The sequence below is a fragment of the Rhinopithecus bieti genome, unplaced genomic scaffold, assembly GCF_001698545.2.
Source record: "Rhinopithecus bieti isolate Rb0 unplaced genomic scaffold, ASM169854v2 scaffold_7605, whole genome shotgun sequence".
NCBI lineage: Eukaryota > Metazoa > Chordata > Mammalia > Primates > Cercopithecidae > Rhinopithecus > Rhinopithecus bieti.
The window spans coordinates 1,066,376-1,083,179 of record NW_016805506.1 but is presented as its reverse complement, the minus strand read 5'-3'; positions in this window follow the sequence as shown (position 1 = coordinate 1,083,179).

Genomic DNA, 16,804 nt, shown 5'->3' with positions numbered 1-16,804 from the left:
CATACTCCAGTCAATATCCTACTGAAAGCTTTTTGATGCTAAAGACTCCATCTTACTCCATAGTATTTGTAGTTTAAAATGAATACTTTTCTTTTGCTGGATTTATTTCATTAAATTAATATAGATTTTTCAAGCATATACTAAGATCAATGCACAATGCCAGATATTAGGGATACATATACAATTAAGGTAAACTTCACCTTTTAAATCTCATTAAAGTTACATACCATTGGTGGCAGTTAGTAACGAAAAGGGACAGAGAAGAATAACAATAAAATTAACAGACTCAACACAGCATTTTTTAAAATATAAAAGACCTTTAGGTGAAATGCAACTTAAATCCATAATAAGAGGAGACTTCCAACTTCAAAATCCACATTTAAAAAGCTTGAAATGCATCACCATTGGTCTTACAAGATACACCAAACAATCTGAAAATCAAGGACTTTTCTTGGAATCAGCAGAGAATGGAAGCTGCAGGGTAAATTTTCACCCTGAAATCCGGAGAGACAAGTTTAGAAAGAGAGGCAACCAAGAGTTGCTTACCTGGGGCAGAAGCTACTAAAGCCATAAACTAGCAGGAACACATAAATGATAGTTGTATTCTTCCACACTTGCATTGCTATAAGGAAATACATGACACTGGGTCATTTGTAAGGACAAAAGGTTTAATTGATTCACAGTTCCTCAGGCTGTACAGAAAGCATGGCTGAGGAGGCCTTAGGAAACTTACACAGTCATGGTGAATACAAAGAGGAAGCAGGCGAGTCTACATGACAGAAACAGGAGGAAGAGAGAGAAGGGGAATGTGCTACACCAAGCTTGTCAAACCCACAGCCTGTGAGTTGCATGGAGCCCAGGATCGCTTTGAATATGGCCCAACACAAATTCATAAACTTTCTTAAAATATTATGAGATTTGTTTTGTGATTTTCTTTTTTAGCTCATCAGCTATTGTTAATGTTAGTGTATTTTATGTGTGTCCCAAGACAATTCTACTTTTTCCAATGTAACCCAGGGAAGCTAAAATATTGAACACCCCTGTGCTACACACTTTTAAACAACCAGATCTTGTGAGAACTTGCTCACTATCATACGAACAACATGGGGGAACTTTATCCCCATCATTCAATCACCTCCCACCAAGCCCCTCCTCCAATACTGAGGATTACAATTTGACGTGAAATTTGAGCGCGGACACAGAGCCAAATTAGATCAGTAGTTTTGACAAAGAAGAGGAGAACGTGTAGGTTAGCATGAAAATTAGAAATTCCCGAAAATTACAGTCATAGAAGTGCCATAAGTGTATGGGCTTTATCTCCAAGAACCCTACTGGGTTATTAGAGCGAAAATATGAGAAAGAACCCCTTAGGGCTCTGGTTGGGAGACAAGAATTCATCAGTGGGAAGTACACTCAGAACTTTCTCCACAACAAAGGCCTACTTCATATGGTAAAAATATTTTGTGAGAGCCTTGCCATAGTTTGGGGAAGGGCATTCCTCCAACTCTAGCTTCTTTAGCCTTCTGTGATGGCTAATACTGAGTGTCCACTTGAATGGATTGAAAAATGCAAAGTATTGATCCTGGGTGTGTATGTGAGGGTGTTGCCAAATGAAGGTGGCTACACTCAACACCAGATTTTCAATGTAAACAAAACAGCATGTGAGTCATCATGTCCTTTGAAGCTTTGAAGCTAAACATTGACTACTCCTCTTTAGAAAAGTCCAAGATGGCACATTTTTCCAAAATCATGCTGTTTAGTGTAGCAATCTTCATTTGTGATCTTATCTAGATCTTCTGAATAATTTGTTGCAGCTTCTATATCAGCACTTGCTGCTTCAACTTGTACTTTTATGTTATAGAAATAGCTTTCTTCCTTAAACCTCATGAACCAACCTCTGCTAGCTCCCGGTGTTTGTTGTTTAGCTTCCTCACCTCTCTCAGCCTTCATAGAATTGAAGAGAGTTAAGGCCTTGTCTTGGGTTAGGCTTTGACTTAAGGAAATGTTGTGGCAGTTTGATTTGTATAGACCACTAAAACTTTCTTCACATCAACAATAAGGCAATTTTGCTTTCTTATCATTTGTGTGTTCACTGAAGTAGCACTTTTAATTTCCTCCAAGAAATTTCCACAACTTGGCTAACTGTTTGGTTCAAGAGATCTACCTTTTGGCCTATCTTGGCTTTCTACATGTCTTTTTCTCTAATCTTAATCATTTCTACCTCTTGATTTAAGGTGGGAGTCATAAGACTCTTCCTTTCACTTGAACACACATTGTTATGTTTCAAGCAATAGGGACAATTCCTTAAAATTAAAAAATTCAATAAGAGAATATAATTAAACAACTATAGTTTCTATAATACACATATTAATTCTTGAGGGCAAATAGTGGTAGATTGTACAGCAGAGATAATCAAGTCAAAGTGCAGGTCAACACGAAAAAAAGCCATGAGGAGGTGCGGGAAAGAACAGCTGGTTGGTAAAGCATATAGAACACACACAACATTTATTAATTATGTTAACTGTCATATGTGGGCACAGTTTTTGGTGCACCAAAACAATGATTAGAGTAACATCAAAGATCATTGATCACAGATCACCAAAATAAATACAATAATAAAAAAAATTTGAAGTGTGAGAATTACCAAAATGTTACACAAAGACATGAAGTGAGTATATGTTACTGGAAAAATGGCACTGATAGATTTGCTTCATGCAGGGTTGTTACAAATGTTTAATTGTTAAAAATTGCAGTAGCTACAAAGTACAATAAAGTAAAACACAAGAAAACAAAGTTGGCCTATATGGCAGCTTTATTTGTAATGACCAGAAAATTTTGAGACAACCTGAAATTATTTCCACAAGCGAATGAATAAACAAATTGTGATATAGTCATGTAACAGAACACTTCTCTGCAATATAAGAGAACAAACTAATAATAGGTGCAACGACATGGATAAATCTCCAAAACTTTATGTTAGTGATAGAAAGTAAACAAAAAAGTGCATTGTGTATGATTCCATTTATATAAAATTCTAGAAAATGAAAATCAATCTCTGAGGACAGAAATCGGATCAGTGGTTTTTCATAATTGGGAGTAAAGAGACAGATGGGCTATGAAGAACACAAAAAAACTTTTGGAAGTGATAGCAAGATATATTATCTTTATTGTGGCAATGAGATAACAAGTACATATGCACAACAAACTGTGTTTGTACAACTTATACTTTAAATTGTTTTAAGAAATAAGAATTTTTAAAAATGTACTATATATTGTCAACCACATCTAATTTGTTTCTCAAGCAATGGGTTGTCCAATAATTACAAAAGTTTGAAAGGCATTTTAATCCATTCTCTCTATCTTTAAATGAAATATTAAAAGAAAGGCATATACAAGTCAGTCCTCCATAACTGTAAGTTCTGCATCTGTGAGTTCAACCAATCATGGATCAAAATATTTAGAAAAGATTCATGAAGTTCCAAAAGCATAACTTGATTTTGCCAAGCACTGAGTACTCCATTGAATCTGCATGAATGAAGTGATGTGTGGGCTTTGTATTAAGTATTTTAACTGATTTAGAAACAATTTAAAGCATATGGAAGGATGTCTGTAGGTTATATGGAAATATGATGCCATTTTATACAAAAGACTTAAGAATCTTTAGATTTTTGTATCTATGCAGAGTCCTGGAAACAATCCACAGAAGATACCAAGTGATGACTGTATAAGCAGTAGATTAAAATGGAGCTACTCTTCCTAAAGTGAGGCTAGGTGGCCTGAAAGTTCCACAGTCTTACCGTCCCTTACTTTCTAGGAGGAAACTCCTGCATTTCCCCCTAGAGAGCCTGGTCTCTTATAAAATAGATATCTAACTCCATGTTTTTTCAAGAAATCTGCAGGTCTGCCAATCAATTGCCGTAGCAATCTCAGTGATGACAGTAGCTCATGATTGACTTGGATAAGTCATTTATTTCTCTGGTTCTCAATTTACCCATATTCAAAAAAAGAGTGATGAATCTTACTACTTATAATTTCTTGAACATTATTAGCTCTAAATAATTTATATGTATAGTTAATAAACTTGTTCTCTATTGTCAATCACATTTATAATCACGTTATATATATTAACATTTATAGTTAATATACATATACCATATATATAAAAATTATTTTCTTTGTGTGTGTATATGTACACACACATAAGTATATATTTAAAAACCTCTCAAGGTTCAATGTGGGAAATATAAATCAATCTAAATATTTCCAACAGAAAATGATTTAATACAGAGAACTATATTCTTATAAAATCTTTGGAAGGACAGGATTAGAAAAGGTCAGGGAAGATGCTAATACCAGAAAGTATCAGTATCTCCAACAATTTTTGCTAACCATATCAGTTACTAAGAGCATCAAAATAAGTAATTTATGGGATAACAAATATGAGTCACTGACAAAATATCATATCTTCTTTCTGACAAAACCAGCACCACCTACTGATAAAGTAATCATAGCTTCTTCTATTTTTTCTAATTTTTTTTTGACCTTCCAAATACCTTGCCAGTGCCTTTTAACCTTGTAAAAGTTAAGTTAGAATGGGATGATGAAGTCTAGGAAATGTGGATTTTAGCCTTTTGCTTGCTATGAGACAGAAAATGACCTAATATGGTAAGATGCTAACAGATAATCTAATGTAGGCAGAATTTAATGTGATAAAGGGCAAAATTATAGTGCAAGTAAAAAAAAAAAAAAAAAACCTAATCATCAGTTACAAAATATTTGTTCAATCAATAAATGGATATGTTCAATGTAGGTTGAAATTACTAGAACAGGCATTATTGAAAAAACTGAATCAGATAGGAGTCTTGAACTATGTGAAGATTGTCATTAAAAAAAAGTCAAGCAGAAAGCTCCATGTGTCAGTTGATTTTTGGTGTGTAACAAACCACTCCAACTTTGGGGCATTAAGCAGCATCTTTAAGTTATCTCATAATTCTTTGAGTCAATGATTTAGTCTGGACTCTGTTGAAAAGTTTTTCTGATCTCCTCTGAGTTCGCTTACACAATTGTGGTCAACTGCTAGATTGCCCAAGGGCTAGTTTATCTAAGATGCCTTCAACTAGAATGGTTACATCCTATTATATGTGGTCTCTTCTTCTCCAGTCCACCAGACTTATCTGATTATCCTGGCAACTTGTTAGGTTTCCAGGAGAGAGAGTAGAAACACACAACATCTTTTGGTGAGTGGGTTGTGGAAGTCATAGCATGTCAATTCTATGGCAACCTACTGGTCAAAACAGGTGACAACTCTAGTTCGCATTCAGGAAGTAGAGAAACGAGCCAAATTCTAGAGACTGTGGATGCAGAAGCCTGAAGAATCATGAGCGTTGCTTTTATTGCATACTATACAACTTTCTGATAATTGATTCAGCCAATACTGTTAAGCTATGTGGACAGGAGTGTTGTTTGTAGGATGGAGGATTAGGGAATGTGGAAGATTAGTTCTGTGAACATAGTTTAATTCTGCAGTGTTAGGTAGTATTCGGTTTATAGAATCTTGTACTCTGAATATTAGATGTAAAAGAAAGCAAAGACCATCTTTCTCAATGGCTTTGGTTTTTTAAATTTTTTTAATTTCCATAGATTATTGGGAAACAGGTGGTGTCTGGTTACATGAGTAAGTTCTTTCGTGGTGATTTGTGAGATTTTAGTGCGGCCATCACCCGAGCAGTAAACATAGCACCATATTTGTATTCTTTTATTTCCTCATCCCCTTCCCACCCTTTCCCTGAGTCCCCAAAGTCCATTGTGTCCTTCTTATGCTCAATGGCTTTGTTTTTAGATGACAAATATTTGACCCAAAAATGGCTTTTTTTTTTTTTTTTTTTTTTTTTTTTGAGAGGGTGTCTCACCCTGTTGCCCAGGCTGGAGTGCAATGGCGTGATCTCGGCTCACTGCAACCTCTGCCTCCCAGAGTCAAATGATTCTCCTGCCTCAGCCTCCCATGTAGTTGGAATTACAGGCGCCCACCACCACATCCAGCTAATTTTTGTATTTTTAGTAGAGATGGGTTTTCACCATGTTGGCCAGACTGGTCTTGAACTCCTGATCTTGTAATCCACCCGCCTTGGCCTCCCACAGTGTTGGGATTACAGGCATAAGCCACCATGTCGGGCTGACCCAGAAATGTTAAATGTATTTCTCAAGGTTGTACATCCATCAGGTGTATTCAAATGGGACTGAAACCCTACACATGTCTATTAATCTGAGACCATAAATGTCAAGAAAAAAAATCAGTTATATGTATCTGGAGTACAATGTAAATTTACAAGACCTGCAGGGGTCTATTTGTGTCTGTGTGTTTTCAGTACATGCAGACACACACACTCTATACACACACACACACACACACACACATATGCCCAATAGGAAAAGAAGATATAAAAGTACCACTCTGCATAGGCCTACTGCCCAATTGTTAATTTGGCTCTCCTCCTAATTTCTTTTATACCTGGAGCAGAAGTTATTCCCAGAGCTAATTCATACATACACTGTTTAGCACATGCCATCTGCTTCTGAAACCTGTGGCTGCACAGAACACGTGTCCTGTAAGGTAAGTAGTTTCTGATATCAATCTAGAATTAATGTAGCTCCTGCTTTTCTTTAGGAAAAATATAGAAATAAATAACTGTAATCCTTTTATACAGCCATCTCCTTCTGCTTAGGAAAGACCCTCATAAGGGTATACAAGATGTACCCTCACAATAGTCTCATCAATGTATTCTCCAGAGTGCTTATTGATTTGCACTGAAGGTATTGAATCTCCAATTAAAAGAAAAAAGTCCAAATTAGGGAAAAGACCTGTGAAATTATTTTAAATAATATTATAAACTAGTAATAGTTTGTATAGTGTAAGGTTACTAAGTAAAGCAGCCATGGTTTTTAATTCCATGTTGCAGTCTTAGATAATTTCACATCTCTGAGCTCCAGTTTCCTCATCTTCAAAAAGAAGTGGGTGGGCAATCATAACAGTTATGCATCATCTGAATATTGTAATCCTCATTAGTGATAGACGCATGGGAAACATTAAGTTCAGTGCTTGGTACAAAGTAGCCAATTATGTCATTATATTATTAAACTGAAAAAAATTCAATAAAATGATATAATTAAACAACCACAGTTGCTGTATTTCACAAATTAATTGTTGAGGGCAAACGGGTGGATTCTGGATAGCAGAGAAAACCAAATCAAAGTATGGATCAATATGAATAAAACAGCTTCTTATTGTCGTGATAGGTTTTCTGCCAGAAGTTTCATATGCATTGTTTTTATTGTGACCTCTTTAGTAATCCCATTTCACAGATAGGAAAACTGAAACTCAGAGAAGTTAGATAAATTGGCTATGATCTTAGGTTTAAAAAGTAGGACAGCTGGGATTTAGCCTTTGATTTTAAAGATGATTGTAGATTTATCATTTGTTTTTATTTACCCACATTACTTTCTGTGTCTTTCTGTCATGTTTAACCTAGGTAGAACAGCCCTGGGTCTGAACTTCCACACTTTTCTTCCTTGTCTAAATTGACAAGATCAATAAACTTGGGTTGCAATTTTTACCCTGAGACACAGACCGGATAGGAAAACCAGAGCTCAGACAATTCTGAGAGTTAAGTAGTAATGAAAAAATGTCAGGGAGGTTCTGGAGACAAGGGGAATGATCTTAGGGTCTGAAGCCTAGAGATCACATTTCTCAGTGCTAGTTCATGAGTGCTAGAAAAAGCCGTAGCAAGTAGAATGTCCCAGCACTATGAGCAGATTACATTACAATGTACAGAGGATGAGATTGGAGAGCCATCCATGCTGCTTTCTGAAATTCTTACTCTAAGGAGACTTGCCTGTTTTATAATGCCATGAGAGGTAGGAAAGAAATAATTGATTGCTTCAGTGTATTTTCTCTCGGGGGCATTTTTGCCATTTCAGCTTCAAGACTAATCAATTGATGAAGTCATGGCTGTGACAAAACTAAACTTCACATGTCTTAACAGATCTGCATACATAGTAAGTTCTACCTAAATACTTGTGGCTGATGATAGAAAAGTATGTTCATCTAGAAAGAGCCAGGGACTCGAATTAGGAAGAGCTAAGTTAACATCTGGTGTACACCAATTCACTTTAAATTTTCAAATATTTCCTCATCTGTATATCAAGCTTAGAGCATTGCTTAGGGTGACAAAAGGAGGTAAGAATTATTTAATTGCTATTCATATTTTTTCCATAAAAATTCTTTAGTTTATTCCTTTCGGTTCACATATGTTACATATTACTAAAAAGAAGACTAAATCTACACTCAGTAGTTTCAATGCTTGGATTCTATTTGCAGATTGTCAAAGAAGTCTCTTCCGACAATCCATTTGATAGAACTGCAATACAGTTTAATTGCCACTTGACTTCTTAGGGGCTCTGTTGCCTTTATTTTGGGGACGCTTTACAAAGAGGAGTAGAAATTAAAATATTTTGCAGCTGCTCTGATTTCTGCAACAGAAACCAGGAAGGCAATCATCATCTTTACAGTTTCTGCTTCCTACCTGCCACCTCTAGTCATTCACCTGCTCAGTGAATCTCTACATTTCTACTTCCTTGGTCCTATCCTATCTTGCACTTTCACAAGGATCTTCAAAATTGTCTTTCTATTTCCAGTTTTATTGCCTTCAAGACACTTCCTTACATTGCAAGTAGAGTGATCACTTAAAGAGCACATGAAAAATACAATGACCACAAGGGTCATGAAAACTCCTTAGCTTAATATCCTTACACAGCTTCTCTTTGCTTTTAAGATAAAACTTAAAACTCCTAAACATCATTACAAGACCCTCTATAGTCTGACCCTGCTCATTTCATCACTTTACCTCTCCATCTTACTCTCTGCTCCAGCTCTACTAACCTCCCTGTTCTATGAACTTCCCCTGCTCCCCCTGCTGCCTATGCTGTTAGACGCTTTTGTTCTCTCAACTCTTCAGGTCCTGGAGTAAATGTCACTTTGTGGAGTGGTTCACTAAGCCTGACACCAGTGGAAAACCCTCTGCCACACTCTCCTTTATCTTCCTGTACTTCCTCTATTATAGTGTTCCATGCTTTCCACATGTTTAGAACTCAAAAATTCTCCGCTGAAAGAAGAATTGGTGAATATGCAAGTTCACTTCCTGATCTTTAACCAGTTTGTATTTTTCTCTCACTTCAGAGATCATCAGTGCCTCAAAGAATTAAAATGAGGACAGTTCAGTCAACAGAGTGACAATCTTTTTCTATCTCTAGATCTCCTTGTTCTCAAGAATTGAATAAATGATTGAGTGAATGAATGAATTTGTACGATACTCAACAGCAGACTTTTCTAGTTCAATTCTCCCTTTCCAGTGAGTCATGACATATGCTGAAATACAGACCAAATAGATCATCAGTGACACAAAACATACATTTTGGTTCTAGTGACCAAGCTGAGAAAGTAGAGACTCAAGTTCTTCTGTGACAAGGAGAAGAGTGAATGAGGTCCTTTCATTTACCTTCCCTGACCCTGCTTTGTATCTCTGGCCCCTCAGGTTTGAGTTGGAAAAGATCTGGCTGCTTAGAAAGATGTAAGGCTATGAGTTAATTTATAAGATTGTAGACAGCTAGAGAGTTGATTTAATTGAAAGATATAATTACCAGGTGTTGAAGGCAAAGGGGTTCATTAATTTCACAGACACTCTGTTGACTGAACTGTCCTCATTTTAATTTTTCATGACATATCAAGGAGGAAGACAACTGTGAGTCATCAGAATGAACCAATCCTGGGTTTGCAGGCACTTACATCTCACCCGAGGGGCAAGTAATCTTTCAGAAGTAGAAGGCTAAGTTGATTTCTATTGTTCAAAACTCCTCCTTGTAAAATTCTATCATAATCCTCCATCTACCCTTTGGGCTCCATGAAACCCTTCATAATCTGGCCTTTGTTTACTTCTCCTGCCTTAATATTTGATACCCTTCCCCATTCCTGTTCTGTTTGAAATATTTTGAATGAATAGTAAAACTAATAATTATTATTGGTATAGTAATCATTTTAATTATTACCACTGCTGTTAGTATTTACTACACTCTTAGTATGCACAAAATACTGCTATATGCACTGTATTCACATTAGCTTATGCAGTCCTCCTGACTGCTGTGGTAGGTGCTGTTCTCATTTTAAATGTGAGAAAAATGAGTATGGGACCAGTCAAATTACTTTCCCCAAATCAAGCACCTAATAAAAGCAAACCCTAAGTTGTATGGAGGACCAAACTGTCTTTTAAAATGCAAAGGTTTTTGTTGTTGCTATTGAATCCTATCCTACATTCGTCTGTGCATTCTTTGAGGGCAATTGGTGTGTCTCCAATAGCCAGCAGAGCGCTTGGCACTTAGAAGGCCATCAAGGAATCTGCTGGGTGAAGAACAGATTTCTTTACTCAATTATAGCAGTGCTAGCATCTAGGAGAGAAAGTTTGGCTATATAGTCGTTATAGCCCAGTTAGAGATGGAAATGGCAGTACTTCCTAAAACCAATGTCTCAAAGGACCAGGGTCCTTGCAGCGAAGTCCACAGAAATGCTCAAAGTAGGATAAGCACATAATTATTCAAGGACATACTGAGCACCTTGATGGAAAGAGCTTTACACACTATTCTGCTTGTCTTGGCCATACAAGCCAGGTATTCTTACTTTAATAATACACTTTTTTTTTCCCCCTTGAGACGGAGTCTCACTCTGTCACCCAGGCTGGAGGGCAGAGACCTGATCTCGGATCACTGCAAACTCTGCCTTCCGGTTTCAAGCGATTCTCTTGCCTCAGCCTCCTGAGTAGCTGGGATTACAGGCAACTGCCACCAGCCCAGCTAATTTTGTATTTTAGTAGAGACGGGGTTTCACCATGTTGGCCAGGATGGTCTCGAACTCCTGACCTTGTGATCCACCCACCTCGGCCTCCCAAAGTGCTGGGATTACAGGCGTGAGCCACCGTGCCCAGCTGATAATATACTTTTAAAACATGGACATACCAATATTTCTTGAGATATATAAGGTCATCTTATATGCATACAATTAGGAGGTACTCTTGATATTTGCCTGCAGTTTAAAAGATTAAAAATAAAAATAGTAATAATAGTGAAAATCATAAAAATAGTAACACTTTATTACAGGTCTACTCTATATCTGATGCTATCCAAACATTACCTGTAGTCTCACAAGAACACTATTAAGCAGAAATTAATAGTAGCTCCATTTGACAGAGGAAGAAACTGAGAAATAGCTTGCCCAAGATTAGCTGTAACTTGAAAGAGCAAGAATTCCAATTTAGGTTGTTCTGACTCCAAATTATTTTCATACTGTTTCTATGTAATTCTCGCTACATCAGCATATTTTATCTTAATTTTTAAATAGATTATTTAAGTGTGGCTATTACTTAAAGGCTTATTTCACAGAGAATAGTATAAGGATTTACAGTCAAAATATAGAGGCTATTTTGGAGGGAAAAAAATTAGCTTGAGTTTCATGTCCTTGATTTTGCTGGCCAAAATTAGCCGCATACCTCAGACTACATTGGAGGCAGACAGTTCAATTAACCAAATATGGGGAAAAATAGCATTGATTAAGTAGAAATCTTAAGAAGTGGTTAATTACATTTCCTGGATAACTGAAGACATTTTGTGTTTCAGCCCATCTTAATGAAAATCTAAATATATCAGGCCCTTTGCAGAGAACAGATCACAGTGCCTTTCTCTGTGTCCTTGAAGTTTATTTAATCGGTTTTCTCAGAACATATATACTGCCTTCTTCAGTGCCTCCACTATAATTGTGATATTTAGTAATGATTCCTGATTCCACAGGAGAGATTGTTTCCTAAACATTTGTAATCATTTCATGGTATGACATCACAACACTTGAAAACTTGTATCACACTCAGGCATCTCTAACAACTGGAAATTTATATAATTTCAATTTCATTCTTCTTAACCTCATCGATGTCTTGTTCTGAACTTGTCTCCATCTTATCCTGAACTTCATTGTCTCTGTCTTATCCTGAATTTCATTTAAGTCGTTTTGGGGTAACAGACATAGAGTTGTAAATGATTTCCTGGAAGGGAGACTGAGCACAGCCAATCCCCAGGGTGATGCCCAAAACTTCTAAACCCTTGTAGTTAATTTACACAATAGATTCTTGGCATTGATACATTTTCTCTTTCTACTATAGTAGTTGTGGTTATTTTTAATTTTTCTCAGCTTATATTTAGAGTATATTAGTTCCTGTGGTTTCAAGCCAAATGTGTAATTTCAACAATCAATAAGTGTAGATACGGTGACATTAATATCAGTGCCCAAATGCCAGTCATTCTGAGCCTACTCTGCTGTGTTCCCTCAGCCCTGCTTTCAGCAGGATAGTGATGTTTCTTATGGGTTTAGGGTTCATCTATTTTCTATTTTTGGTATTCTTCAAGGCTTCTTCCCACTGCCCCTGCTTCACTGGGCATAGTCAACCTTACCTGCTGATTACCCAAGCCCACAGCGCCAGTGAGCTACACTTTAGTAAGCAGTAGACTATTGAGGGGAAAGAACTTGTCCACAATTCAGACTTTATCAGATGGACTTCAGAGCAGAGTCGCTTGAGCCTGGTGTCTCTCAAGTTTTGCCTGAGCACCATTTCCACATTTTCTATTTTGCTTATGAGTTCAAATCTGATTCCTTCACAGGGTGGAAAGAACATATGCCATCTCATCCATTGTCTTCCTCTTCCCCCAGATGCTTCGAAGGAAGATAAAGAAAACCAACAGAGACAATAAGCTGCTCCTCCTTCATTTAGCCCATCTTACTGTTGACTTCTCCAGAAAAGATGCTGTAACAGAGTTTGAAGAACAAGATCTTTCTTGGAAATCAACACCTGTGAAAGAAAGACAGTATAAGCAGAATTGTGCAGAGAAAGAAGGTGAACCCTAATGTAGGCCCAACAGTGCATCTATCAGTGTGGCAAACAGCAAAGTGAATGTTGCTTATCTGACTTTCTACATTGGACCTGTATGGTTAGGCAATTATATCCCTGCCTGGGTGAGTCACTGTATGTAGTATCCCCAAGAAGGGCATGACCTCATCAAGGTAGTTTTCTGCAGTTGAGACAGACGGTGAAGATGTCAGATGGAGCTGTGTACTGACAATACTCCTTGTAATAGAACAGCTACCCCTTCCTTGTTTCCTTTGGCCCTCAAACAAAAAAGACCCATGCAGTTCTTTGGATAGAAATAAATATATAGATATTTGGGTGCTGCCTAAATCTTCTCCCAGAAGCATCTGAGCCCTCAGTTTCCACTGAGGTAAATTTAAAAATTGGCTTTTTATTAAATTTAAGAGGGACACATTCGAAGACCTATCTTTGAAAAACACGAAAAGTGCACTACAGAATTCCTAACATCTACAGTAAGTGAAAGGACAGCCCATCTCAGTGATCACCCAGAACTGTGATTGTCCATGTCCTACCCAGACATAAGGTGGAGCCAGAGAACAGTGGTCCACTTAACCAGGCTTGAGTCTGGATTACAGTGTTAGAATACACAGTACAAAGAGATCAGGATTGGAATGTTGAAATATACATTACAAAGAGAGGAAGCTGGGGAGCACAAGTGTTCAGAGTCAGATTGCTAAATCAAGGTCATACATACCTACAATCGGAGATGAGAGGAAAGGAATCATTTCAAAATGGAGAGATGTTGCTTGAAGCAATATAACACCAGAATGGCAAATTCTAACAAGATTACCTGAAATGTTTTGGCCTCTCTCTTGACTTTCATTGGTCTAGTTTCAGTAGTAACATTGGTATAGTCTAACATTTTTGGGAACATACTATGTACAAGGCACTGTGTTGAATCCAGTCTATACATTATTTTATTCATCTTTAATATAAACCTATGATTTGGGAGTTATGTCTATCATACAGGTGCATGAATTGATTCTCATTTACGTTAAGAATTTTCCCTAAGTCAACAGCTAGTAAACAGTAGGACTTCTCTTCTCAGCCAGGTTCTACTGAACGCAAAGCGTACAAAAAAAGACCGACAATTGTGAGTCGGAGTGAAGATTTGGGTTAAATACAAGAAGCATTAAAATGATAAGAGTCATCCAAACACAGAATTGGCTATCCTGGTGAAGCTCTCTCCATTCCTGGAAGGGTTCCAACAAAGATAGGTGGCCATCTGTTATGCACATTGCAGAGGCAGATTCTGACTGGCTGTGTGTGGTTGAACTTATGATTTTACAATACTCTTTCCAATCCGGAGGCTCTAATTTTAAATCCCTGGTAACCCCTGCAATTTCCATTGCAATCCTCTTTCTGAGGCATTATACAGCTGACATGCTTCTCTAATATTCTGGCTTTCTCTTGGTGTAGAGTGGATATTTACAGTTAGCAATAAAATTTGGATAATTTATACTTTAATACAATTTGTACAGGAAAAAAAATAGATGCTTAACTGTACACTATGCCAGCATAACCAAGATAAAACTGGAACATGCTAGGGTTTGCCTCTGTCCGGTGTCACATTCAGAAGAAATTCTAATTTAATATGAACAAATATTTGAAAATTTAAAAGACTATTTAAATCTGCAATTAAGTTTCAAAAAAATAAAAATTTGCCAAACGTAATACTAAGGAAAAGAGTAACTGCTTAAAACAATTTTCAAAATGTATTTTCCTTAGACTTCAAATGAATGATAGCTGCCCAATAAATATTCTTTTCAAAAGCCCCAACCTCTTCAAACTCCACTCCATGCCAAACTTTCCCACTCTCTTATGAGTCTATCATTTTACCCTAAGAGCACCTCTCCTCTCTTTCTTATTTAAAAAAGTCAATGAATGTTTCTTCTTCCTCCAATTCAACATTTCACTCATTAAATCTTAGAAGGCAGAAAAGAAGGGTCTGAATATTCATGCTTTATTATTAAACTTTAGTGATATCTTTACAGACTTCATCAAAGAGGATAATATGTCTATTGCGCCACCTGTAGTTTCTTATCATCTACTACCTGAACCCCTTCTTCCTGAACATTCTTCTCATACTCCTACAGTGGGGTCATGTGGGATCTCCTAGAGGCTGATCTTTGACTGTATCCATTAAAGCTACTTCTAAACAGCCCAGGTATGAGTAACTAAAACCGAAGTCCAGAGTAGCAATCATGTTGTTTTCAGGTTCGGTGACCTCCCAATCCTGGTTCTTTTCCTCCTAAGAAAGGGAAAAAAAAAAAAAAGAAAGAAGGAATGTCTATCAAGTTTGTTGCCCCATGGTCAGAGTGCCTGTCTTGATGTTTCTCTTCATCTTTAGTTTGTCCTTGACATTGTCTTTTCCATGCTATGGCCTAGAGTTGACCAGGCAGCATCATCCCTTGGGACTGATTTTATCACAGTGGAAGCAGCTTAGGAGGTGCAACTTCTGGCTGTCCCTGAAGCATCTGCTTTTGGAGTTGAAACCACTTACCTGTGCCTACCTGGGCCATGCTTTGCAGGATCCAAATTCAGGAGGCTGTAACATGCCCTTAGCACCTCATATTCTCATGTCTTACCTAGAGTTTTAGTCTGAGTTTTGCTATTTCATTTGTTCCCAGGGAAACATTATGGTCACCTTTTTTTCTTTTTCCCCCTTTATCTAATTGGCTTTAGTAACAGCAAGAATTCAGTCATCTCCTAATATAGGCAGTGAAGTCTGAAATAGTTTTTTAACTCTTGGCTATAAATTGCTACTGCGCTGACCTGATCTAAGGAGTTTCTGATCCTCCAAGCCATCTTCCACCACCTGCTGCCCAATTACCAGCTACAGATCTCCCTCCAGTCTAGAAGAGAACACAGTTTATAAGTTACTTTTCCATCAATGTGCAGATATCAACTAAACACACACATTTCAGCCCCTGTTCACTATTTCTAGGAGGTTCAATCAGGCAGTTCACCAGGAAAGTAGGTTGCAAAAAGTGCATAAATAAATCCTAATCCAGGACGCTATAGACTCTTAATTGCCAACATCTCTCCTCTTCCCTGCACCTCTTGGTTCACTGCAAGTTTACACACAACTCAATGTTTCATTTGCTTGCTTTTTTATTCCCACATTGTCATTATCATGTTCCCTGCACATTGTCAAGTTTCTTAGAGTAATAGTAGACTTGGGGTTATTTTGGTACAAGAATTATACCTTTACAAACATCATATAATTAAAGATTAATCCTGACACAGGCTATCAGGTCTTCCCATTTAACAGCTGAAGTCATGCTGCTCTGTGGCTCTCTCAAAGACAGTATATAATTCATTGAGCCAACTTTCAAATTATGAAATTCTTGATGAATTGTTTTTAATTTGGGTGAGTCACAGAGTGTTAAATATTGCACATAAAGTGAGACTTACTGATACTTTATATGACCGTATGTCTAATTTGTGGAATTCAAATTCACATAAAATGCCTATAACACAGATTCTACAATGTACATGATGGAGCATCATGGAGCTGGAGCTTAATTCTCAGGGATTTTGTCTCAAAAATGTGTTCCAGGAAAAAGTCTTGAATTAATCCATGATGTCTTCTACTGACTCCCTCTTTCTTTTGAGAAAGATCTATAATTCTTTCAGATATTGAACATCCATAGGAACCACGTTAAAACAATAGACACGTCTAGCCTAAAATTTACTGCAGTAGCCATGGAAATGCATGGCTCAAATCTCCTGCAGAAGAGAGAGTGGAGAAGCAATGTTGACAGATAGCCCCAGTGGTTGCTCTAATG